This window comes from Mycteria americana, chromosome 10 (genome assembly GCF_035582795.1).
Source record: "Mycteria americana isolate JAX WOST 10 ecotype Jacksonville Zoo and Gardens chromosome 10, USCA_MyAme_1.0, whole genome shotgun sequence".
Classification (NCBI taxonomy): domain Eukaryota; kingdom Metazoa; phylum Chordata; class Aves; order Ciconiiformes; family Ciconiidae; genus Mycteria; species Mycteria americana.
Window position 1 is genome coordinate 12,868,929 of NC_134374.1, and position 27,224 is coordinate 12,896,152.

Here is a 27,224-nt window from a genome sequence, read left to right on the forward strand (position 1 = left end):
TGGATTGAGCTTCTGTCAGCCTTCATGACAGTTCATTCAGTCACAAGATGATTTATGCAAGCTCAGGGCTTCACAGGTACAGTTTTCTGTTTCCCTGCCTATGAACTGCTTTTATTTTATTCTCTTTGCCTTTATTCTCTAACTCATAAATTGATGCTCATCTCCTGCCATTTATTTGTGTTAGCTTAGGACTGAGCGAACACAACATTCATTAAGGAGACGAACACAAACGCGAGGCGTGCGCGCACATACATCTGGAGCTGCGGCAGAAGGCAGGGAGAGTCCGCACCCCGTGGCTCATGCACACATGAGTAGAGGCGTAATTCTTTAATCGGCTCTCCCTTCCACTTCACGGATCAGGAGGAAGCCCTGGCTGGCTGGGCGTGCACAGACAGCGGTTGGCTTTGCTCTTCTGCGTGCGGCACGGGTGCTGCCGAGGGGGCTGGACCCCGGAGCGAGGCAGACCGGGCGTAGTGGGGCTGATGGGTGGGCTTGCTAACGAGCCGTGCCCTGGCAGGCCAAATGAGGGACGGCCAGGGAGAGCTGCCGGGATGGTGCCGGGGAGGAGAACGGTGAAACGCGGGCGTCTGCCAGGCTGCTACAGCAGGAGCAGAGGGCCACGGGTGGGAGAGGAGCCTCTCTTTCTGCAGGGCTGCCGCTGCAGCGGCTGGAGGAGATCACAGCCACGTCCGGGGCGGGACGAGCCACCTCAGGCACGGGGGTGTTTGTCTGAAGCCAGAGCCGCCACGAGCGATGAGGTTTAGCTTTGCAGGTCCGTCACGCCGTGAAAGCTGCTGCGTCCCCGCGCGTGGGTCAGCCGCTGCAGCGGAGCGGCTTTTGCCACTCAGAGGCGAGACCTCCACGGCCACAACATTTCAGCTCGGTGCCCCAAAGCAGCCATGGGGCAAAGGAGTTGTTATGGAGAGGATAAAGAACAAAACAGAAAACACCATCGTGCCGTAGCACCAGTCCGCAGCCTGCACACCCCCGGCATCCCGGGGACGTGGTCAGCCTCCCACGGCGACAGGAAAGCAGCCGGCTGTAGGACGGCTGGTGGGACAACTGACAGTGCAGAGCAGCCGCGGCAGGAGAAGGGAGTGAGGGGCACGGCCTGGGTGGCTACACTCCTTTGGAAGAGGACGTCACCTGGCACTAACACAAGTTAAAACAACCAAGAGACACCGCGCTCTTCACGCAGCCCATAGTTAACCTGTGGAGCTCCTTGCCATGGAGCTCCTTACCGGGTTACTTGGTAACGCCGGGTTACCAAGACCTCCTTACAGGACGTCTTCCATAGTATACTTGGCACACTGCGTCTTCCAGCTGCAAACTTGCCCTGGACAGCTGTGTGGGGTGCCAGCCGTGGGGCTGGAGCACCGGCGAACCCCAGGGGTGGTCGGCCAGCATCTTGGAGCGCAGCAGGGATTGCCAGGCTCGCCTCCAGGCAGGCATCCAGCCTGCAGGTCGGGGCAGGAGGGCGGTTAGTGTCCTGCCCCGGCTGTCCTTGGCTAGACGGTACGTGGTCGAGTAGGCTGGGGGGCTGGTGAGCATCTCAGCCCGGAGACTCTGCCCCATCCCCCCTAGAGCTGTGCTCTGAAGCTTGGCTGCTGTGACTGCAGGACTTCATACCGGCCGGCCCAGAGTTTCTGGCGATACCTGCAGGGCAGTCTGCGACGCTGGCAGAAGAGCTCTTTTGCCGGCTTGTTTTGGGCTGCGATGAGGTGCCGTCTGCTGGGTGGGGCGGCGTAAGCCACTGCCTGGCCGTGCTCGGCGCTGCCCGGAGGGACGGGGCGTGGGAGCACGCTGCTCCGCGAGGGAAGGCTCCAGCCCCAGCCGCGGACCCCGTGCTCGAAGCTGCCTCGCCTGCCCGAGGCCGGGCACCCGCGGGCTGCAGCGCGTCCCGTCGCCAGCTCCAGCCAGGCCACGCGAGACGGACGCTGCCCTGCGCGGGGTCTGGTGCGGCTCAGCGAGCGGCAAAGAGGCAGGAGAACGCGCTCACCGTCGTTAACGCAAAGCCAAAACGCAAATAAAAGGCCCTTTGTCCTTCTCCTCATTAGTCTGTGTGTCTCCCCAGTAATTATCCCTTTCTTCATGCTGGTGTGGAGTCTCCTCCTTCCCTCGGTGCGTGCCCAAACACCTTGTCTGCAGAGTCAATTGACACGCACAATGGATTTATTCTTGCTATCCCCATTCTCTGAAAGGGCTCTGTGTTGTGGGTTTTTGTCTGTCTTTTCTTTTCTGGTGCCCACTCAATTAACAAAATAGGGGCAATTTTGCCTTTAGGGAGGGGATTATTCCCCAGGCGGTGAGCAGCACGCAGAGGCAGCCCCCCCTTTCCAGGCTGTGCGGCCCCGAGCAGGCGGCTCGTGCTTCCGTGCAGGGCTGGCCACCAGCCCAGAGCGGGTCACGCTGTGGGGACTCACGTCGCTGGCTCTGGGCACTGAGATGCCTCTCTGCCCAGGGGCTCCTCTTGAGAGCAAACACCGCACCGCCTGCGGGCCACAGCCAGTAAAAGGAGATTCAGAGTTACGAAAATGAAATCTCTGTTCTCTCCCACCAGCCGTGGCTTTTAGCAGTTTACCCTGTGAATTACCCTGAATTCCTGCGGTCCGAAGAGCGGGAGGTGATTTCCTGGAGCAACATCTCATGGTGGCTGAGGAAGGAGCGGCTCTGGCTGTGCCTAGTTTTAGCCCAGGTGGTAAATTGTGTGCCCAGCTCCCGGGCAGCGTGTCCAGCCCCGGCACGGGAACAGCAGTGCCGCGCTCGGCCAAGGGGCCGAGCCCTGCGTGGTAGGGGATGCCTCCCTGCCGCGCCTCGGGCGAGGGTGAGGGTGAGGGCTCACCGTTTACAGCCCGCTCCTGCACCGCAGGAGCCAGACGGAGTTTGCCGGAGGCAGGACTGAGTCCTGGGGTCTCCCAGGGCACCGGAGCCCCAGCCGGCTTCTCTCTCCGCTGCGCTGCCGGAGCTCGAGGGGTGCGGGCGCAGCCGGGGGCTGCTCAGCCCGTGCCAGATCCAGCCCCGCCGCTGCGGGAAGCCTGGCCTGGGCCACCTCCGGGCACCAGCGGCTCCGCAGACCAGGGCCACGCAGATCCTTCCGCCTCTAAGAGCCGTCTGACAGCCCTAGTGCTCTCTCAGCTTAGCCCTGAGCTCTTAAAAAATGCTTCCTATGTGCTGGTAAGAACTAATTTGGAAGATGTTATTGAATTATACTATTGATGTCCCTTCCTGAAGGTCGGGCCGGTAATAAAGTCATACAACAGTATTTATGCTAATATTAAAATTAATTACCTGCCATTTTAATGCGTATTAAGGATTTGATTGTGATGCTCTTTATAGCTGTAATGGAAGGCCAGTGACTGATATACCTCTGTTCTTTATGAATATAATTAAAAAGGAAGCACTTTAAGGCATTTATTCACAAATAACACCCACCAGGATCTGAACCTCAGGTGGTACGTATGATCCGCACTGTTTATTAAATGTCTTATTCACAGTTACGGGCTCCCACATGATTTACATCAGGTTGCTAGAGTGGGATGTGATCTCTAGGCACATTGCTGGGTGAGCAACAAGTGGGAGTTGCAATGGGAGACGCACAGCGACGTAGGGTTGAGCGCAGCGTGGGCGAGGAGCGCGGCATCTTGCCTCACCTGAGTAAGAGGCTCAGGAATGTCCTGGACGTGAGCGTCCCTCGGCCAGGTGCCGCACGCGGTTGCGCCAGGTCCTCGTTGCGCAGCAGCCCGTCGAGCGTCCGCCGTGGAGGCTGGCTGCTCTTCCCAGTGGTGCGTGGGGGGGAGGAACACAGGGGGCGTGTCTGGGATTTTGGGGTGGCGCAGGCTGCTGTGGGCAACAGCGACGCTATTGGATCTGTGCACTGACCCCCAATTTCTTACACTTGCAAGCCTGCTTCGGCTGTCACAGGGCAACCCTCTCCCAATACCAGACTTGGGGCTTGTCTGACTTTTGGATGCCCTTAGAGATATTGCCACAGTGAGAGCGGCCCTGTTGAAGGTGACAAGGACCTCGCCCCCCAGCTATTTCCTCAGCGCACTGATATACACATTCTTTTAAATCCTGCGGCTGCGAGATGTCTTGACCTCTTAGATTCGGAAACTGCAGCCTCAGAGCAAGAAAATGCCAAGCTGGGTTTCTGCTGATGCCCGCCTCCCCCAGCAGCCCCTCATCTCTCCGGGGTCCACCAGCCCACTCTGGTGTTTAAGACGTTTCACAGCCTCCATAGCCAAGGGGGACATTTGCTTCAGTGGATCTGCCTGGGAGAACTGCCCCCAGCTCTGAGCAGGAAGGTCACCTCCAGCTTACCGTGTGTCACTGGCCACTTGGGGCTGAGCTCTCCAGAGGTTTTGTGCAGGAGAAGCCTCCTGCACTTGTGGGTTTCGTTCCTCCGGATGACAGTGGAGCGCTCCGACTGCACGCTGTCTGACAGGCACTGCGTCAGTACAGCTGAGCCTCCTCCTTCTGCCTTCTCCTCCAGCCGTCTGACCTCCTTCTCGGTAGAGATCCGAGACGTCAGTGTTGATTTTAATACTCTCTGTTTGTGGGCTGCTAATTTGCCGTTGGGGTTGGTTCCTGCCGCGCAGGAAGCCCCTGTGCTCCCAGGCATGAGGAGAGCGTTGCTCAGCACCCGTCCAGCGGGTTCTGGCTCCCTGGCAGCACATCCCATGTTGTTCTTTGTTTGCCATCCCAACCGGGCCACAGTTTTGTCCTGTCCTGTCCTCTTGGGATACCTGCGCAGGTGGGCAAAGTACTCCGTGGTGGAGTCTGCAAAGGCAGCACTTCCGAGCGCTGTGAGGCTGTGGGGTCTGTCTCCATCCACCTCTTACTCCTCTGCTCTCCTTGCACATGGCCCAGTGTCCTCTGATAAATCTGTAGGTTTTTTTCTCCTAATCTCTTGGTTTCTTTTGTCCAAAGGGACTGTTTTTAAGACTGACGTTTTCACAGCCTCCTGCAGCCGAGGTGTGGAGGCGAGGTTTCTTGTAGAACAGAGACGATGGCAGCCGCGTAACAAGGCTGTTTTCATTTGAGGTTGGCTACTGAGACCTGGGAGTATGCAGCGCTGCATCCCAGATTTTCTTGTTTAGGTTCTCTGGAAACCCAGGTTTGGAGCTGGTCCACCCCAAGCCCGCCGGGGATGCAAGTCGTGGAGCTGAGCTTAACCAGACTCCCGGTGAGGCAAGAAGCACCGGTGCTGATGTGGCACGGTGGGACCTTTCTCACGTGGGACGGGGCTGTCCCTCCCTGCTCTGCCCAGTGCCACTGAGGCCACCGAGCAGGAGGAGGCGTGGAGTTGCTCTGTACCCCCTGTGCTTCCAGAGGCACCTCTAGAGCTCCTCCTCGTCACGCCTCTGAGGCGACCGAAGACCTGTCACCTGCAGGAGCACGCGCACAGCTTTCTCTGTCTTGAAGGAAACAAAAGATCAGAACAGGCTTCAGAAAAACTGCTTCTCAGCAGCCTGAGACTCTGAAAAAAGAAATGGTTTCTCATAGAACTAAAGTTTTTTACGCCGTTTTAACCACTTCTTAATGTTCTAAATATATTTCCAGGCATTTTTTGAACTTACTCCGGGGAATTACTTTGGGAGGGGCTCTGACATAAGCCATTTGCGAGATCAGCAGGAATCTGTCATTTATTCCGGAGACAAGCTCGCGTTTGTGAGATCCAAACCTGTTGGAAAGCCTCACCTATCTCTAATTCCCCTAGAAGATGTAACGCGGCCCCTCGCCACCCCTCCGTGCTGTGAAAATTTGGAAGCAGCAGCAATTGTCAGGCACTGCCTTCGTGGCACGTATTTCTGTCACTCATGGCAGTCCACCTGAGTTCTTCTGCTATTGGCAGCTGCAACTGTTCCTAATTTATATTAAGTAGTGCCTAGGCATCCCAGGCGAGATGCGGCAGCGAGACTGGTGAGTACCCCTGCCACGAACGGCGTGCAGTCGGAACAGATGGAGGGGGGAGCAGGAGACGAGCCCTGGAGCATCGCTTACGACCTTTCATTTTGAGGCAATGGTGTACAGTTGCTTACGCAGAGAGGGAACAATATTCTCTATGTCTGATTAGTATTAAATATTTCACAACTCGCGAAGTCCCGGCGTGCATTAGCATATGGCAGAGTTGCCTCGGTTTTGGCTACTGCGAGAGGATGATTAATTAGTAAGACATTTTTATGTATGAAAGGAAAAACATTGCAATCCTTGTGGCTGGCAGCATGCTGATGTTTTACATTTCTGTAAGGAATAGGAGGATATGCTCATTGGCACCCTTCCCTGAAATGTTTACCAGTAAACATTTACGCTTGTTTACTTAAACAAAAAAATTGCATATTACATGGTTAGAGTAATAGCATGTTGGAAATAGGCCCTTTGGAAGGGGAATGGGATAGTGTGATCTCCTGCTGCAGAAATGCACTTCTCTAACTTTAACCGAAAATATACAAATTGTTAGGAGGGAAGTTAAGCTTGGAAGAGGAAAGGAAGTCGGGAAGAGATTTGTAGCAGAGCCACGAAGAGCATTAGGAGGTGGAAATGGAAACGCAGGGGTGTGAAAGCACGGGAAGCAGCACTAGAAAAGGGATTAGGGGAGTGCGCCGTATCGACAGCTAATGACGAGACTGCCGGCCGAGCCAAGAGGCACTGCAAAGCCTGTGGCTGGTATCGGGACCGCTTCACATACCGTCCTTTGGCGGAGAGCCTTCACTCCAGTAACAGGAAGGTGGCACTAAGGGACAACTCATCAGAGGTGCATTTCTCTTCCTATGGTCTCAACAGGCGGGCAGGTGGTGCGTGAAGATGCCCAAAACCAAAGAACAAAACACAACGGGCGGCAACGTCAGCTGAGCGCCTGAGCAAGCACGGTCCCGAGACAGAAAATCCCCCCACAATAAACGTTTGACCCCTGAAATAGGTAAGAGGCCGGTGCCCTGGGCTGCAGAGGCTGTGGGAACAGCAGAGCACAAATTCACCCTGGATGGGACCCTGGGTTCACCTGCCCCGAGATCCCCCTGCGGCTCACGTGCTTTTCCAGCTGCCGGCTCCTTTTGTGACCCCACTGCGCAGGTCCTTGCACCGGCTGCTGGAGGAAGAACAGTTTCTGTGCAGGCTGAATGCAGGTTCAGCTTACCCGAGCCCTGTCTCCTCACGGCCTCCTCCCTGGTTTGGACTGCATCAAAGAAAACCTTTTTTTGATCCCTTCCCAGATTACCAGAGGTTCTTTAGAGCACTGAGGTACTGTTACAAGGGTGCTCAGGATGGCACAGGCAAGCTCAGATACCATATGGCTTGTGAAGTGAAGAGAGCAACAGCAAACAGCAAGACTTACGGGACAACAGATCCCAGAGCCTGGGAGAACCACCGGCACCCTGGTCAACAGGCGAGGACTTTCCAGTCTCTCCCAGAAACTTGTTAAGTCACGTGCTCAGGGACATACCTTCCCTTTATGAGCTCCATGCAATGGCCGGTCCATCTTCTCTGTCAATGATCTGATCTAGGGCCAGACAGCACCAATGCCTAAAACGGCACCTTCTCTCAAGGTAAAGCACGCCTAGATTCAGCTTCCTGAGACGGAAAACGGTCAGACCTCCAAAAGCAGTTCTGCAAAGCTCTGAGCTGCCGGGACTGTTCTCCATGCGTCAGCACCCGCACGCGCCGAGCGTAATGCCTCCTACCCGTGCCTTGATGGTCACTCCTGCAGCTCCCAGCACCTCCCCTCAGTCACCCGCTTTCCAAACCCGACGGTACCGTCCCAGAAACGTTTGGCTGATTAAATCCCTTTCAGTGGATTGTAACAAACCACTTGGATCACCCCAGAAGAGCAGGCGTCCATCCCGAACGCCGTCCCGCTGAGCTCTGCCGTTTGCAAACTGCCAGCGATGACTTCTACATCATTGCCGCAGTTCTGAAAGTGTGCTCGCCCAAGAAGTACTTCTGGGGGGTCCTTTCTGCAGGAGAGCTACCAGCAAGCTAGTTTTAAATATATCTGATGCCTGTCTGACTAATTTCGCATGGTGCAAATATTTGTACCAAAATATCAGCGTGGCATTGAGTGAAATTCCCGGAAGGACCGTGTGTATCTCTAATAGTACAATTGCTTTCACCCTTCAAACCCTTTGTCCCTTCAAAAGGATGAACACACGTAGGTCACGCAGGCGGGGAGGCAGGAGACAGGGCGTGCAGGGACAGAGGGCTGAGCGAAACGGGAAGGAGCTGCGTGCCCCTCTGAGAGCAGCGACGTGCCGGAGGTGGGAGCACGCGTGTTGGGAGAGGAGGGACCGGGGCAGGCAGAAGCACAGGCCACATAATAGCACAGAAATATTACGTTCAAAGATACTGTGCTTTTGGGTGAGAAAAAGCAGGCAATTCCCTGTCAGATCGGGCCAGCGCAGGAACACGCACGGTAACGCAGGCGGTGGACAGAGCAGGCAAGCCCTCCAAGCTCCCCACAGAAAGCAAGCCCAGAAGAAGGCCCAAGGGAAGATGCACATTAGCCACGGTCTTGCTGGAAGACTCAAAGCACCGGAGCCCAGCTTCGGAGAGGCTTGGACCAGGAACCCACCGCAGCCGCCTGAAGGACCCAGGTTCGTGTCTCCGGCTCATCACCACCGAGCAACCTGTCTTCCTGCACAAACGCCACGGCAGAAATATCCCTTCCCTCAGTGCCCCCAGGAATTTAGCAGCTCTCAAGGCCCATGTGCAAGGATTTCTCTTCGCTTGCTTCTCCCTTGTTGAATAAGCGGTGGCAAATTAGGTCATGTGGAGCTAAATTGAGCATTAACTGTTCTCCCTTCAGAACGACTGCTGCAGCCTCTCCGGGGAAATAAAAACTGTTTCAAAATGTGACTTGGATCAGATTGCTTCCCCTCCAGTGCTGGAAACCTCTGGGCTTTCCAGAGATGAGCAGCTGGGAGAAAGCTCCTGGCCAAGAGCAGGGCCCTGGGGAGGCATAAGGACGAACAGGGATGGAGGGTGCTGGGGTCTCCGACCTGCCCTCGCCAGCCGCACGGCGCTCGCCCACGCAGCCCTGCGGCACCTCGCGGCTCTGCTGCGGCACCTGCTGCCGGCTCCCTGCGCGCCCACCGGTGCCTCTTCGCGCCGGACCGGCTGCTGTGTCAGGCCTTCGGAAGCGGGTACCGCTCAGAGACAAAAGGCCGAGCACGACTCAGGTTCTCCTTCCGCTGTGACCTGCCTGTTCCGGGGAGGAGGCGCAGCGTCCCCAGCAGCGCCGACCTGGCCCCGAGCCGTCCTTGTCCCTGCCCGTGTGAGATGATGGGTGGGGGCCTGGGGTGGGAGCGGCACGGGCAGGGCTGGGACGCGGGGCAGGGTTTCACCTTCACGCCATTTGCTATGCAGGCGGCGTCCCTGTCTGAGCTGGCTCCCTGAGCTGTCCTACAGCCTCTGGAGAAGAAGTCCTCTCCTAGGGCTTCAGCTGCGCCGCCCCAGCTTGCCCTCCGAAACACGTTGCTGCATTGGTCCTTGACAGTAACCTAAAGGATGCAGGAGCAGGCAGCTCAGAGTGGTGGGATCAATCCCCTTTGGGATCTCTTCCAGCCCGGCTCTCTCACAGCTGCTGCAGGGGCCTGGAAAAAGCTTCTGAGATGCTGGAGCAAGGCGAGTGCTCCAGAGACTCTCCTGCCCCTGCGAAACTTTGCATGGATTTGACCTGGGCTCGCACCTCCCTCCGTGCTCACCACGCTGCCGGCGGCTCCGCTCTTTCTCCTGCGAGCATCCTGCCCGGGCCGCCCGGCAGCAGGAGCACCGTGGGGCCCTCCGAGTCCTGCTCTAACCTCATGCCTGGGCCGCCCCGTCCCTCGGTGTCACACGGGACGGCCCCACAGATGCCTGCTGGGCACTCCTGCCCCACGGGAGTCCACAGCGCTTCACAAATCGGAGCTGCGCAGCAAGAGCTGCGAGCAAGAGCTGCTCTCCGTCACGCTGCCTTCAGATCAGTCATTTCTCCCAGATTAAGAAGAATCTGTCTTCTGGCAGAAAACCAACATTGGCAGACAGGAGAAGAAGCATCTGCTAAATCAGACACATGCAAAGCTTTCCATGTGTCGATGATTCAGTCCAAGGCTGAGTGCAAACGCGCTCAGCTTCAAGGCAGCCGGGCGGTGCGTCGTGGGACGCGCAGATGGAGCAGTGAGGAACACGTCCTCCTCGCTCCGCGGGCACCTGGGCTGGGGCTGGTGCAGCCTCCTGTCTCTCCGGGAGAAACCCAGCCTGTCTGGCCAAGCCCAAGAACTTTGGCTTCGGTATTTCCTAGGCACAGCTCAAGCGGCGACGGGCAAAAGGTGGCAGGGAACTTCTTCCTAGGACCTCAGGGGCTCCTGTGAGACAGGGCGAGAAATCTGACACTGTACGAAACGGTACCAGCAGCAATAATGGGGTAAAACTTGGCAAAGAAAGGCGGAGTGCCAGGGAACGGCTCCAGGCAGCGAGGCCAGGTTGGGTGGGACGGAGCCTTTGGACACACGGGCCAGAGTCACTCTGTGGGCTCTTTTTTCCTTCCCACCCTTTTCCCAAGCTGCCCTCTCCAGAGGCCCTGTCCTCACAAGCGGGTTCGATGGGTACGCTCCAGGGTAGTCAACGAAACCCGCGAGCTGCTCACAGCTGCTGCGGCATCGCTGAAATAACACTCTCCTCCGTGTAAGACGTGATAAATTCACCACGGTCAGCTTAGCTTGATACAGGCTGTTCGTCCTCTAAGCGAAGCACCCATCCCCAAACCCGCACCACTGAGGTACCTCCCTTTGAGGTAAATTGAGCTAACTTGGGGGGGGCAAAAAGGGCAAAACTCGAGGCATTTACAGAACCGCGCGCCTTCTCTGAGGGTGCTCTGCTGTCTGTCCAGGTAGCCAGAGACCCTGTGGCCCAGGAATACCACTTCTGGCTTTCGGATGCTGCGTCCCCCCTTTCCCACTCTGCGTCCCCTTCCTCACTGCACGATGGACCAAGCTGACCTGGCCCATCGTGCTCTGATTCGTCCCCAGTTACATACGGGGCTTCACCCGGGGCAGGGGGGGCCAGGGCTCTACTTGACAGGGCTCCTAGAAATCCTCCCTAACAGCTTCCAACCCAGGCATCCGCCTGCACCGATACCCAGGCAAGGGGCGGTTGTCAGGACATATGACACTGCTGAACATCCCCCTGCTCCAAAGCCCACCCTCCCCGTAGCTCAGCACTGCTCCCGCCGCGCGGGACGGGCTGCAAGCCCCCACGCTGCACTGACGCCCGGCTCCCACCCTCCCCGCAGGCAGCAGAGCCGTCCCTGCACAGCGCTGGTAGGCCACGGCCAGTTAATGACGTGTCATTTACTCCCCTAGTGTTTATTGCCGGGGGGAATTATCCAGATTAACCAAAACTGCTACTACGAAGTTCTGTAATAAAAACCTAAATGAAATAAAAGATGGTCAAGTGATTCATTGATGGAAATCCCTCCCCTGTTCCCAATGAAAGCGCTTGCTGTAATCTCCGTGGCGTTGTTTCTTTCAGTTCCCTGACTTTAATCCATAAAACACTGTTATGGCTCGCAGATATCTTGCGGGCTGGGAGAGCTGGGAAAGGGATGTTTCCTGCCAGGGAAATGGCAACGAACCCTTCAGGGTCAGCGAAGCTCAGGCAAAGCTGGACGGGAGCTGCCCTGTCCACGCAGCGTGCGGCATGCGAGAGATGCGACCCTGGGCTTTCCCGCGGGGACTTCCCCGGCCGCGGCTCTTGCAGGAGTGCCGGCCCCGAGGCTGGCTGGAGCGGCTGTGCCCCAGCCGCTCTCGCCGCGGCAGAGCTCAGCCGCGCTCAGGGCTGCGCGGCCGCCGGAGAGGGGACCGGGGCCCGGGGGTTCCTCTCCGCGGCCGATCCTCCCGCAGCTGCTCCGCAGAGGTAGCCAAGGGAGCGGTAAATGGCTGGCTCGCCTCCGGCGGCATCCAGAGGACACCGGCACCAGGCCTGGCGCTACCTCACCCTGCTCCTGGCTTCTGCAGGGCCAGGGCTGGCTTCTGTCCCCCACCGTGCTAATCACAGAAGCTGAGCTCTGCAATAAGACTAAAACCACGTAGCGTCTTTTTTCTTCTAGTTCTTTTCAATCTCTTTTGTACCATGAAGACGTGGGCGTTCTTCATCAAAAAGATGTGGGTTTTGATGGGACACTTCAAACATTTTTTTCTCAGCTTCCAGGTGCTTCCTCAGTGATAAGTGGAGGCTGTTAAATCCTTTCCAGGTGGCTGTAGCAGGTTGAAAAGCTCAGGTGCCTATAAGGGGCAGTAAACGGCTTTCTTGCAGCCGGTGTGCCTGCCGGCTTTGCTGCTGTGGTTCAAAACACCTTGTTTTACTCCAAAGGAGCCTTGCCTGGCGTCACACCACCGATGGTCGCAGCGTGCTGCAGGTGTCTCCTCCCTCAGCCCCCCCAGATCAACGGTGCTGAGAGCAGGACCCCGTCCCGCAGCTTTGCCCCGTGCCAGCTCCAGAAAAGGGGAGCCAGCGGCACGACCTGGACTCTGCAGCTTTAACGTGTCGGGTAAGAGCTGCGCCTTGGGCGCTACAAAGGGGTGGCTGAGCAGGAGGGGGGATCCGTGCAAGCTGTCGGCAGCTGGAAAACAGCCTGCACGTAGCCGGGCTTCCCCTTGGGAAGCGTCCGCCCGATGCGGGTTGTACTTGTTGCCTGAGATGAGGAGCAAATTCAGGCCGTGTATTGGGAAACTCCGCGTGCTCGGGGGGCCGCAGGAGCCTGGCCCGCTTGGTCAGCCCGCCGGGGACCTCCGAGCGGTTCCTCCAAACCCTTGTGTTTGGCTCCTGCCCTCACGAGCTGTTTGCCAGCAGCTGAGAAAGCCACTCTGCCAGTCAAAACCAGAGGACTTCTGTGCTGCACAGAGGAGAAGAAAACCCTGAGAAAGTGGTCTAGGTACCTCAAGAAACAGCCGATACCCTCTAAAAAAAGACCGCATTTCTTCTGGTGCTCTTCGCCTGATCCTTTCCTCGCTCCCTTGGGATTGCCGTGCTCAGGCACTGACGAGCTCACCGGAGCGGCAGCACCCGTGTGCTCTTGGCAACCCATTGATGGGAATTTGGCAGGAGTCGCAAGCACTGGCCCGGGGGTGGGCTGGTTGCCCAGGCTGGCGTCTTGTCTGGTTGGCTTCTGGGGAGGTGAAAGACGGGTGAGAGTTAGTGCAGGGCTTTGGCCCTCCGGGTGAGGCTGAGCTGCCGTGGACTCACAGGCAAAAGCGTCCTGCGACCCTGTGGGCTTAAGGCACTTTCTCCTCTGCCGCTTGCCATCTGCGGGCAGCAGGAACCTGCTGGCACTTGTCCCCTTCCCCGGCGTCCTCCCTTCCTTGGGGACGTCATGGCAAAGAGGAACCTTTGCCATGAGGAACCTTTGCCATGGCGAAGAGGAGCCTTTTGCCTTCGTCACGGCTGAAGAGGAGGCCAGCGAGGCTGCCCGAGCGCAGGCGAGCCTGGAGCCAGGGCAGCAGCGCAGGACCTCTTCTTGCCTCTGGAGTGCCTCCACGTCCAGGATGTCTGTTGGGTTCGTCCAGCGCCCAGCCCAGCGGCTCCAGCGGCAGAAGGTGGCGTTGGCAGCGGGAGGTCCTCCTCTCCTCGTAGGTAGTCCTAAGTACCCCGGGGGCATTGCTGAACATGCGTGGCCTTTTGGAAAAACATCCACGCTCCCTGAGATACAAGTCTCCTGGCCGAGGCTGAGACGTACTTCAATGAGACTTGGGTTGGAATAAAGCTGGTTTAAACAGATCGTTGGTTTTACGTAGTTACACGGTGCTAAGAAGGAATAAGATTCCAACTTTCTGCTAGAAACAAATGTATGTTTGCACAGATTGAAAAGGTTACCTGGTTTCACTCCATCTGAGATGGGTTATTTACCATAAATATGTTTGCACTGGAGTTGTGAAAATTAAGGCGTGTTGATTGAAAACCTTACAGCAGATGTTGTCTTAGCATCCCCCAGGAAACTGTCACAATCGTCTTTTCTTAATGTGGAAGTGGCACTTGCTTCAGAAACAGTTTGGGAAATGAGTGTTTCGCTGAGGAGGGGTTTGTGTTCTGTTGCCAGTGGAGTATTGTATTCCTGTTTGATGCATTAAGCAATGTGTAAAAATTTAATCAAAACTGCATTTATTATACATGATAGTGGGGGAAAAAAACCCAACAAACAGCAAGAGCTTCTGCTACTCATTAACTACCTTAAAAATGACTGGAGAGAAGAGGGAAAGCGCCTGTGCTTGGCAAAAAGACTTGAAAGTAAGAGTGCTGTCATTAACATCGGTGACCTAAAAAAGGATTTGGCAGGGGACCACATGTGAGCTCCCCCCGACAAAACGTAGCGCTTAGGCGAGTGGTCACGGATAGCCGAAGGGATCGTAATGCACTTGGGGTCTCCACCCGCTGGGGTCCCCGCTTCGTACGATTCCCAAGCTGGCTGCAGGGAAGCCCGTGCTGCGCTGGTCTGTGCTGGCTTGCGCTGCTGGGGCAGGGGTTGCCCGGTCTGTCTCTACGTTCAGCTCTTTCTGCGGTGGGTGCAGCAATGGACGTAGCAAACGTGAGACTTTGCAGCTAGCTTCTGCTCTGGAAAAGGCAGAGGGTGTCAGCAAGTGAGGCAGATGCAGGCAGCTCTCCCCCCTGCCTCCTGGGGACAGCGGGATCCCAGGACAATGTTCCTTTGCTGGTGGCACGGAGAGCAGCAAGGGTCTCTGCCTGTGGGTGCCACTCCGGCCCCAGTCGCCAGGTCCAGTGGGTCCTCTGACGGTTTTCCTCGCCGCCGCTGGGCCAGCGGCGTGGGTTGGGGGTTTAGCAGTAAAGCCGGGGCACAGCGGTTCCGCGTGGTCTTACGCGGCCGCGCTGGCTCTGCCCCGGTGTCGCGGGGCGCGGATGCGCGCGGCCGACCGCAGCGGAGTCCCCGGGGGCTCCTGCAGAGCCTCGCCGGGGAGGTGCCGGGGTGGCATCCGCCACCGCATGGTATCCCCCGTTACACCCTCCGTCTGGGGGCGTAACCGTCCCATCGCAGCCGGACAAGCTTTCACAAACCTGTGCAAGGCTACTAATTCCTAGTTCCATTTTATTTTTCCGTGGCCGTATCGGCCACGAGTCCCCGCTCTGGGTGTCCCCGGTCCCTGCGGGGGAGGAGGGGGTGCGTTTGGCTGACGGGGGTGTCGGATGGACGAAGGGACACCTGAGCCTTCCCTCGCAGACAGCAACCCTCAGCCCCCCCGGGCGTGACACCGGACGGGCTGGCTGCTCCTTTGCCTCTTTTAAACAGAGCCTTGGTAAGGGTCTCTGAAACTGCAGTTAGTGACTGTGAAAGCCATACAAAACCAGGACGGTAAATGACTATTATTTCAGAGGTTGCAGCTGTGTGGAGACATGACAGCATCCTTCGTCGGTGGAAAGGGGGGAAAAAAAAAAAACCAAACCACCAAAGAGGATGCAGAATTCATTGAGAGCAAGAAGCACTGAAGCAGAACGAAGCGAAGGAGCTGGGGGCCTGGTGAGGGAGGAAAAGCTGTGCTACAGTGCAGGGTGAACGGAAATCTGAGAGACACAGAATCACAGAATCATATAGGTTGGAAAAGACCTTTAAGATCATCGAGTCCAACCATAAAACCAGGCGCTCCAGGGCAGCTCCTCCGGCAAGGAGAGGCTGTCCTGGGCAGAGGGAGCAGAGCTTTGCCGAGGCGCTGGCAGGAGCGGCGGCAGAGCAGCCAGCGTGCCCAGGAGAGCTGCAGAGCCCTGCGGTGCCAGCAGGGATGCTCCGCCGAGCTGCGTGGGAATTCAGAGCTGGAGTAGCAAAGCTGAAGATGTGGGAGCAAAGATGTAACTGAAGAGATCTTGCTGTGATTTATTGTTTGTCCACTAGAAGCACGACCGTGCTGTCTAAAGAGCTCCTAAACCAGGAGGAGGGGGGCAGAAGAATAAGAAATCTCTAGCAATGGTACTTGCAGGAAGGTCCAGGGCAAAGCAGCGCTGAAGTGTCAGGAATTTCAGTCCTGCTGGTGAAGGAGAGGAATGTCCCCCTGGTTCTCCGGCCCAGGTGAAGCTATGTTGGTGGAGCCTTGCCCAGCAATGGGGAGATGAAGCTGTAACAGCCCAAGCACCTCCCTGGCAGTCCTGGCGATGAGCTAGCACCTCCGGGGGGGAGCCGGTGCCGGAAACCTGTCTGCGCTTATTCTGCTTGGAAGAATTGCAGCTGGCCCTGAATTTTCCCCATCCTGCCCTGGGCTGGAGGACACCCTGTGCCTCTCTGCTGCTCCGTGCCTCTGGGAGATTCGGTTCCACGCCAGCCCCTTTGCTCTCTGCCCCTGAGATGCGAGGCTGAGCCAGGATGCCCCACCGGACTGGATTTTCAGGTCAATCTAATGTTGGTGCCTGGGACGTCTCGAACACTGGAGAGGACGCCTTGAACGCTGGTGCCCCGCGGCCCAAGCGCAGCTGGGAGTATTTCGAGCTGCCTCGGCTGCAAAAATTGTGGAGGGATGCGGTAGCCCTGAGGCACAGCTGGAAGGACTGCCAGGCTCTCGGGTGCTCTGCTCGCAGGGGGAGCGAGGGCTGTGCCCGCTCCCTGCTCCTGTGGGACCACGGGGATGCTCCTCGCTGTGCCGCTGGTGCCAGTTGCCGCTCGGTGCCGAGTGAGACCAGGGAGCTGGTGGGGAGCGGCTGGGCTGACCTGCAGATCCCACCCCGTGGGGTGCCTGCGGGGACGGGAAGCGAAAATGAAGGTGGGGGGAAGCAGGGGAGATCAACCTGGCTCCGCGTTGCAAAGCCGGCACAGAAAGAGGGAGCCTGGGCAGCAAAGCGCGTGAGATCTCCTGAAGCAGCTGCTGGTGGGTGTCCGCCGTGGGTGGGTCGGTCCCGGCAGGAGGGGATGGGGCTGACCCCGTGCAGGAGGCTGGAGAGGCCCAGGCTTCCTAAAACCTGGGGAGACCAGATTTAGAGCAACCCTGAAAGCCCCAGAGCTGCTGACAGAAGCCAAGCTTAAGGACACTGAGGGTACTGGTACGAGTGGCTATAAATCCCCTTTTTTTTTTTCTAGTCAGCTTCCAGAATCGCTTTGCGTCTTCTTTTGAAAGAGTTTCTGGTCTGAGGAGCTGCTCAAAAACCTCTGCTTCCGAGTCTGCAGTTCTGTTTGACCTTTTTGGGGGTGCCTTTGAAGGAAAGGACAGATGTCCCTCAAAGCCCTGCCCTTCCCAGCGCGTTGCCGCGAGGCCAAAGCACTTTTTTTGGCACAAGTTTCTTGGGAGCAAGGGGCACCCAGACAGAAAGTGCAAAGGCATCTGGGAGCTTTCGGCGCGGTAGGGCCGGGCGCTCGCTGCCCGACCGCGGGTGGGACGCGGTGCACGTGCGATGGGACGGAGGGCACGGGGGAGTCGCTGGGCACGTTCGGGGCGTTTTTGTTACGGCTCCTGCTACGTTTTAAGGCTGGGTTTGGTGCAGAACTGCTATTCCGGTTCAAAAGCTTGTTTCTGCGTGGAGAGACGTAGGACTCGCGGAGCAGGGGGAAGCAGGCTGGAGCAGGGGAAGGAAGACGTGCGTGGCAGAGATGGGTCAGTCTTTCTTCTGGCAGGATTTCCTCGGCGAATGCCCTTGCACTAGGGTTTGCCCTGTTGTTTCCTCCCCAAAGCTGTGGGGGGGGCGAGCACGGTGCAGGGGCCACGGCGAAGGCAGGAGACCCCAGGAGGAGCGGGCTTGTGCAGCAGCGGGGCCACGGCCCCCCTCCCCGTCCTAGCACAGCGGTAGCCTCGCTGGGGACGAGGAGCAGAGCCCCAAGGAAAGCCATTCCCGGGGAAAAGCCTCCCTGGCTTTTCTGTCTCTTGCTGGGAGCGCAAGGGTCTGTCTCCAGCCTGCCCGAGCCAGGCAGCTTCCTGGGGAGACCCAAGCACGCTCCTCCATCGCCGGGAGCGTGCAGAGGCTGGGGACTTGCTGCCGGGAAATGCTTTTCTCTGGCCGCGCCCTGCCGTGAGGGGCCAAGCGGGCTGCAAAAAAAAGTGGGCAGGTTTTTATGGAAAGGGTAAGAGTCTCAAGTGCAGACGGGAACTCTTTATGGAGCAAATAAAGGCACCAGACTCGCTCTTCGTGGTGTGCATAAATATTGTCGAGGCTGAGAGTTAAAAGCTGTGCCTGGCTGAGCGCAGCTTAAACGGCTCGAAAGAGCCGGGGCGGCTCTCCGACCTCGAGGAGTCCGTCTGCAGGAGCTGTAATGCCCTTCTGCTGTGTCCCAGCACGAAGGCTGCACGCAGCCAGAGGCACCGGGGGGGGGGCTGCCGGAGCCCCCCGGTGGGATGGGGAGCCGGGTCGTCCCTCTTGTCATCTTAAATAAACCCGCTTTGCCTTCGTTCATCTGCCTCCCCGCCACGGTGCGCGGTTCGGGCCGCAGCCCTGGGTCGGCATGAGAGCAGGGAGCGGAGAGGAAAAGGCTGGTGTCAACAATGCCCATAAATCGGATAATATTTGGAAAAAGGCAAGGAGGTTAAAGAGATTTTTTTTTTTTCCCCCCCAGCAGCAAAAATTACATGGTAACAAAAAAAAAAAAAACCCCAAGAAAAGAGAAAGAAAGAAATGAAAGGAGAAAAGCTGGTGGGAGGAAAATGGATCTGGAAATCGGGTATCTCGGTGTCAGGGGGAAATTGTTTTCAGAGAGAAAATTATTGCAAAATACTGCATGAATAGGATTTTACCCTGTCAGACAGAAAATAAAGCTAAGGGAAAGGCTGGACTGGTTGCAATTGTAATTGATTTTGACTGTAATTTCGTAAGGGCAGGAACTGCTGGAGCAGGGCCTAGCAAAGACTGAATTCTCATGCTTGTAAGAAGAGCTGGGTGGCATGCTGCTAGAAAACGACTTATTCCTTGGAAAATGGAGTTTGAGTAAAGCTATTCAAATATCCAAGGTAAACGGAAAAGTGTAACTGTTTAGGGGAAAGCTGAAATGTTTAAATTTGAGATTTTTAAAGAAAATAATCCTATTTTTCTCTTCAAATTAGCATTCTGAAATGCGGTGCGGGGTTTTTTTCAGATTAAAACTAAACAGAACCCCTCCAAATGAAATAAGAAAGGCTTTTAGTTCGATAAGAAAATGGTAACGTTTTCATTTTGGAGAAATCCAGAATAGGTTTTATTTATTTTCTTGGTTTAATGCCAGACTGAAAAATAAATACCTTGCAATGCTCTGGTGCGTGTGTGCTGTCAAAGCACGCAGGGGGAACGGGGCAGCTGGGGCTTACTGCGGCGTACATGAGACCTGTTTGTACTGAAGGGGAGAAAATGTTGAAAACAGATGTGTCAGGAAATTTATGAGAGGTTATTTGTCACTGGCTGTTGTAGGTGCTGGCCATGCTGTCAGGCTTTTCATGGGAAAATCAATAATAACTGTGCCCCCTACGCGTTAGCTGCAGCCGGCTGGTCTCTTGCAGACCAGCGGAGATGAGCCGGTCTTCTTGAGTCTCCTTGATTTAAACACTTGGAAGGTTTGGGGAAAAGGAAAAACTCACTTAAAACCAACACAAATCACTTGACAACGTGGTTATTTCTGCAGAGTTTTTCCCAGAGAACTGCGTTGCACCCGCCACGCTCGGGCTGGATGTCCCCTAAGGATCTGTGAATTAGTCTCTCCTGACGCTTTTTAGCCCAATGAGCTCGTGAAACAAGGTGTGTGCAGCGAGGTTGTCTGTCTGTCTGTCTGCCGGCACCTTGTGCCGACACGGGGTGGACGGAAAGAGCACGTGTGTGTCTGTCCTTGGCTGCGCAGCCATGTCCTAGAAAAATCTGGCTCGCCCAGATGGGCTCTGGCTGCTCGATGAGCTGGAAAATCACCGGGGAGGAAGCGGTGCCCAGGCGAGAGGTTTGCATGGATGGAGCGAGCACGTGGGAGATGGGGAAGCTTCCAGCCATCGGAGCACAACACAAACAGCCTCTGTAGCAGAGACGGGGACAGCAGGAAGGCAAAACCTCTGCCATTTCAGAGAAGGCATATGATAACCCCCGGGGTTAGAGGGTGTTTGCAGTGGCGAGGCTCCGGAGTCAGCCTTGCTCAGGGCGCTGCTGATTCGCTTTGCTTTTTGGACCTTTGTTCCTGTTCTTTTTCCATATTTTGCCTCGAACCTGCGTTGACATCGAAATGAGCGGCACTTCTTGACAGCTACTGACTTTCATTGTTGTTGGGTTTGCTATTGTCTGCATCTGCATGGCAACAGGTCCAATTTTCCTTGCATTTAATTTCAAATGATTGTGCATCTCCACGCTTACCCCCCTTTCTTAAAATAAAAAAAAAAAAATTCCCACAGAGGGTTAGCTGGTCTCCGGGGAGGGTCCTTCAGCTTCAGTTTGGTCTCTGGGCACCCGCTCACAGCTTCCCAGCCCTCTCGGACGTGCACACAAGCTGTTGCTGGTGTGCAGCGAGGGAGCCGTTCTGCGCAGCAGGGCGTTGGCTTTTGCACGCCTACGTGGATGGTATCTTTGTTTAAAGATCAGCAAAACGCGCAGCTCAAATGATGACGGGGGAGTCGGAGGACATGCGAACCGTCACAGAAAATGTCGCGTGGCTGGCCGGGTCTCGGTTATTTTTCAGTGTATGGGAGTTTGCCCTGACCGTGCGATGATGCCTGCAAATGGGCGTCTTAGAGATGGTCCTGCCGGAGCCCATCGCCCTCTGCAGACACCCAGAGGGAGAGCTGGGTGCCAGAGCATACGGGGCTGGTATCGTTTGACCTGATCTAGGGCGTCCCAGCTGGCATCTGCTGCCCTTCCAGGAGCCTTTGGGTTTCCAGGGACTCCATGGAAATGGATAGGATATCCGAAGACTTCCACAGTGGTACAGGGCACCTGTGTTTTGGTACGCAGCTTTTTCTTGGGAGTAAGGTGGCCTCTGGGGACCCCCCGAATTTATTTCAGGGTGCTGGTTCGTTTAAGACTTGCCACGCAACTTGGTGTTGGTGTCAAGCGGACGTGTTTTGAGAGGGGATCTAACACACGCTGCTGAACAGTGTTTTGCAGTCGCTTTGTTTTTTATCCTGGAGATGCCAGACATGTTCAGGTTCACCTTAGACTTTGCTCTGTGAAGTCAGGTTTAATACTGGTATTTGCTCCTTGTTTTGTAAGGGGATGCAGTTCAAGCATGAATATTCTGGCCTGCAGGCTGGTTGTGCTTTCAGGTCAGGTAGTGTCTGCTTTCTTAGTACAGATTGTCCTGCCAGCCTCCAGAGGAATAAGGTCCTGAAATGAGGCAGTGGATTGCCCCGTCTGCTCAGGCAAGCCACCCAGTACGCACTGGTGTAAGTGAGCTGGAGTTAGTCTGTAATGAAGGTCGTTATTCTCGTTCAGAAGAAAAATAAATGTCATTCATCCCTGAGCTGCTCCTTCTCAGCAAAACCACCAGGGAACATACACCACCAGGGCGAGCTTCGGAGCCGTGAGAAACCCACCTTGGCTCCAGCACGCTCCTGGCCACCAGTGCCGGGGCACGGGGGCTGCAGAGGACCAGCAGCTCGTGGCGCTGGTGGAGTAGGATGAGCCCAGCTGCTGCTTTGCCGGATCCGAGGGCTCCGACAGCCTCCTCTGAGCCGAGATCAAACCCTGCTCCAGGTGACAGGAGCGACCGCCTTTCTCGCCCACCTTTCTCAGCAGTTACCGCTCTTACACGTGGCCGGAGCCGCTCTGCCTGTGCCGCTTTCTCGTTAGCCAAATGCGCACGGACAACGTGGTCATTGGCCACGAATGTGCAAAGTCTTCTGCTTTTGCTGCTCAAACCTGGGGCTTGTGGTGAAATCCCAGCCCCCGGCCTCTGCACGAAGCTCTTGTCCGTGTCTCGCGTGCACCCTCGCAGCCTCGGCGCGACGCCGCTTCTCTGCCGTGCGCTGCGGTCTCTGGAGATCGGCAATCCCAGCAAGAGCCCAGGCCTGTGCTAGGAAGCTTTGATGGAGGCAAGGGAAGAAATCTAAGCGGTAGTAACAAAAAAGAACAAGATATCCCAGGATACGTGCAGCACTCCATGGAGTTAGTCTGCCAGGCTGCTGACAGGATAAATGTCACTTGTGAAACAGGTCATGAAGTTCTTCAGCAACGCTCTCAAGTGTTTTTTGGACCCTGACTGCCTGCAGGCCCCGAGGACAGTACTTCCTTGGTGTACAGTTCATGGCCAGTGGATCCCTTATGCTGACTTTTTACGTTTATGTGGTAACATAAAAGACAGCAATATACGCTGTTATTCAGCTGCGCTCAGCCAGTCTCACCATCTGTCCCTTGCCCTGGTGATTTTTTAACCAACGCCAACTGGGTTCATCAGATTTCCTGAAGTTTTTTGTGAGTGCCGGGAGCTGAGTAGAAACTCCATCTCTGCCCAGCTGCAGGAAAGTCCGCCCCGCGCGCTGGCTGTCTGTCCAGTCTGGCGGCCACTGGGCCAGCATGCGCAAAGCGGAGACCGGCTAGACGTGATCAACTCGTGCGAAGTGGCTCGGTTCGCGTAGCATCAGCACGTTCGGTGTTAATCCTACACTGGTAGAGAGTGAAGAGCTAGTGAAGATCAACACTTCCAGGGTTCATTTAGGGAGGCAAAATGTAATTAGCTGGGTTCAAAATACTGAACTAAGACCTCAGGATGTGGCAACGGTGCTGCAGGACTGTTAGCATCCATAGGGAGGCCTTCAGAGATGAGTTATGGGGACGGCACCATGTAACGCTGGGTCGGCGCTGCAGGGCTCTTGCTGCCGTGGCCTGCTCTGCCTTGGATGGACTGCGCGGACGCGGTCCTGACCTGCACCCGGTAACGGGGTCGCGGTGCAGGAGGGGAGAGGTTGTGGAGAAGACAGTTGACTGTCTCCTACTGTACTTGGACACTTTGAAATTCTGCATGTTTGAAGGCAAAGCATTCACGATTCTCACATAAACTCTTTGCCTAAAATATTTTGACTTTCAGTCCTTGCCAAGTTTCCCCCCACCCCATGAGGCTGCTGCATGGCACAGCAGCGACGGTTTCGCTGCGCGCCAGCCTTGCCGTTCCCTTCAAACTGCACCGTTCCTGGTTTTGGTGTCAGATCCGCTGAGTTTGTAGGCGAGAGGACGATCCCTGGAGCTGCTGCTCCAGGACCTTTTTCCTGGACCTGGGAAACACGCCCGGTTCTCCTCTGGGTCTGTATTAAGATGCTTGGGCAAATTTGGCTGTGTGTGCACATCCAGTTGGGGAAAGCAATGAGGCTGGGTTGATGCCTTTGCTAAAGACCTTTAATCTCTATGTGGTTTACCCGATTCCAGCAGGAGCGGGAGGTTTTGCAGCCTGAGCTGGACCTACAGTCCTGTTGAAGGCATGCAGGCCAGAAAAGGCTCTGTTCCCTGCCTTACGGGTGGGCATCTATATGGCTGGCAGCGATAAAAGAAGGCAGGGTCTCACTCGGTGAGGATACTCTTGTTGTGCAGTCTCCACCTTCACAGACCCGTCCTTTAGGGGACGGTGCAAGCCCTGGCTTTTCACTGCCGGTGGTTACACACCGCAGAAGTACACATCTAAACTTTTTAATAACGGACAGTAACAGTTGGACAAATTTCCCAGGGCCGGGACGGCTTTGGGTGTCTTCACTGCATCTGAGCTTGCCGCTGGGAATGAGGCCGTTTCTGTAGCAAAGTGTTACAAAATGCAGGTATCTTTAGCATTTCTAGTTCTGCTCGTCACCGCTGGTTGCGAAGGGTGTAGCAGAAGAGAATCAACTATGCCAAATGACCAACGATCCCTGGATCTCACTGGGGGAGGGATGGAGGGCCAGGAGGAGCAAGAGCAGCGCTGCATTCTCCAGTATTTAAGTTTCCCGATGCTGTTGAGATGCACAGAGAGCGTGCTGGGCACTGGTACCGTCTCTTGGACTTCCTATGCAGTTTTTCCACTTGGCAATCCCAACACAAATGCTGGCTTAACGGTGTCATTCTCATGCCTTGCCCTGTTAGTCTATCCATCACGGCATAGTCTGCTAAACATATTATTTTGGGTGATTTTATAAGGTGCTGCCTTGCTACATATTATGGATGTGGAGTGTCATCGGTCGCAGTGTAATTCTTCCAGATCTGATGGTTTGAAAAAGATATTGTATTTATGCTAGAAAATGTGCGATAAGACATTGCTATTGACCTAGGAGAGGATGGTAATGCTTTACCCTGCCTGTAAATACAGCACACAACACGCTCTGCAACATAAGGCCTTACTGCACCGGTGAGAGAGACGGCTACGCGCTCGCGGAAAGATTTCATAGGTTTCGGCCAAGCGATGATCCTGTCTGCACACCGTAATGAACAAACCTCGCTGCAAGGGCATGGGTATGGCCCTCGCTGGGTCGTACAACTAAGCTGACGCGTTGCAAAAAGTAACCCAAAGCGTTTAGAACTGCAGCAGTTCTGGCCTGCGGAAGGCACCGACTCTTTGCAGACCTGCAGACCCGGGGCGCCTGCACGAGCGTCAGTGAAACGATCCCAGCAGCACGGGCGGAACGGAGTTATCGGGGAACCGGAGCTTTCCCAGTTGGCGATCCCTGCGTTGTCTGCGCCTGACAAACTGGCAACGTGTGAGCAATTCTCTAATTAACCTCAACGCGGCAGAGGCAGCGCAGGGGAAGCGACGCGGCCCTCCCGCTTTTCTAAGATTCACTCTGTTTCCCAGTGGATTTTGGCAAAGGAGAAGAGGAGAAACACCCTCCCACTAAATGTGGTAGGGACAGCTGGTGCTTCCCGATGCCGGGGATGCTCGCCCATCCGGCCCCCAGCCCTCTTCCAGGACCAAGCCTGAATCCAGGCTGAGCGCCGGCCGTTTCGATGGCCGTACTGTACCCAGGTCCCATAGAAAGAGGCTGCCGCAAAGGCTCACGAGGCTTTGTAATCTGGGGGGATATAACGGCACCGTAAGGAGGGTGTGGACGGCACTGCAGGCAGAGCGCTGGCTGGCCGAGCACCGGGAGCTCTTACCAGAGACGGCACAGACAAAGGGCACCTGAGGCCGTGCCGCGGCCCGGCGTGGCAGGTGTTTGCAGGGGCTACCTCCCCTCGCGAGCGGGAGCCACCGGGGGTTTCTCTGAAGACTTTCCAGCCAAGCAACGCACGTGGTAGCGATGTGTCGCTGGAAGAGAAGAGAGTGCCAGGCCCTGGACACGAAACCAGCTCTGATGGAGGAGATGCTAATGGTGACCTGGAGAGCCACGGTTAGGAAAACGATCTGGCGTGGCTAGGAGCAGCCAACCTTGGGCTCGCCAAAGCCAGGGGCACTGTAAGAAGGCGAGTGCCAGGCACGTGGAAGAATAGGACAAACTGTATCTCAGGCACACGAGGCAAAGAGAAGCCACCAGATTCAGAGAGATGCTGGGTGTGAGGACTACGGGACGACGCTGGTGTGAGAGACGAGGGTAACTGGGAGGATGGAGGGGTCACAGAGACTGAGCTGGGTGTGGACGGTACGGTCGGGGGAGACTGAGACCGCTGCTGCAGTAACGTGTCACCGGAGGCGAGAGATGGGGGGGACATCAGAGAAAAGGCCGAGGCTTCAGCTGAGATGAGAAGATGACAGTCAGGACCCGGGGGAGGTTGCAGAGCCATCAGGAGAGATGTATTTTCTGCTGGGGCTGCCAGGCACAGGCAGAGATGAGAACAAGAACAGAGCCCATGGGACCTGCTGCAAAGTCGGTGCTGGACAGGGACGCACCCAGGAGGGGACGGAGGCTAGCGGGGACACCGGACGGGGTGGTCACAGCAGCCAGCAGAGGATGAGAGGCAAGAAGGGCAGCATGGCTGAGGGGGGCTCTGAAGGTGAAGCTGGAGGTGACCCTGGTACGAGTGGGGAGAAGCAGAGACGGCAACACGTGGGGAAGGAGCCGGGACCTGGAGTCCAGGTGGCCACGGGTGATCCATGGTGCGGGAGGTGGCCTTGCTTTGCATTCAGGCCAGGTCGAGGGAATTAAGAGCTGGTTTGGGAGCAATATACTGAATGAAATTTTTCATTTTGATGTCTTCAGAAGTCTGTAGTTTACACACACACCCCCCTAAAAGCGCTAATATAGGCTTTGGGATTTTCCTTTGCCTGCCTTTTCTTTGCTCTCTGAAGTGAAAGAGGGTTGGTTTTTTTTCCCCCTCTTTTTTTAATCCCTGGAGAGAAATGTTACACATGGAAAGCAGAAGGAAAAAGGAGACCCAGAAGCTTTTTAGGCATAAAGATGAAACCAGACAGTGTTGTTTTAGCGGAATCATGGAAAAAATCCGGTTGAAGCAGATGGTGTTTGTAGAAGCATAGGAAGTTCTGGGTGGGAAGAGGTCTCTGGGGGTCTGAAGTCCAACTCCTTGCTCAAAGCAAGGTAAATCTTAGAGCCAAGCCAGGTTGTTCAAGGCTTTGTCCAGATAAGCCTTGAAAATGTGTTTGTAGATGAACGTGGTGTTGGAGATCGCACAGTGATGACTTGATAACCTCGTGCTTAGCCTCTACATCAAGACTCCTGGCCAGTGGCTGCAACTAATCCCCTTTTCTCCTAGACCTGAGGTTCGCCGTTGCTTTTCAGTTTCTCTGTGACAAGTTAGGATCTGCTGGGGGTAATGTAAACCTGCAACATATGATAGGAACCTTTTTCAGCCCTTGCCAGGGGGAGGCAGTTGATGTGCAGAGCCCAGCTTTGTGCTTGAGCAGCCAGTGACACGACGGACCCGAGGCCCGCTCTGCCCGGCACTGTTTCGCCTCAAAGGCAAGTGATCCGTGCCCAGACCTGCCTTTGGTTTGGGCTGGGGAGAGAAAGCCAGTTTGGGAGTAGCACCCGCAAACTTTGCGTTCATTTTGCAGATGTGCGAGCGAGGTGGGGTTGGGGGAAATCGGTTCCGATCCCAGCATTTCGACCTCTGAAACCTGTGGCTAGAGCCCGAGGTCTTGTCTGCTCGTAGTCGAGCAGGAGCGACGCTGACACGCAGTGACACGAGGCTGCAGGGGCTTTCGGACCCCGGCGCAGAGGGGACACCACGCACCAGCATGAAGCAGCTTCACGCTGTAGCAGCGGAAGGGCTTGTACCAGAGCCGTTCCCAGCGAAAAAGCCCTTTTTATTGGCCTAGCCTGCCTAAGCATTAACAACTGCGTGAAAAGCCGGTTCTCGGAAGGTGCTGTTCCCTTCCAGGAGCAGAGGGATCCCCGGAGCTCCTCCGCAGGTCTGTGTGCATCCAAGCCTCGCTTCCAGAAGCCCCACGTTAACCCCGGGCCAGCAAATCCCTGCAGGACAGCGAT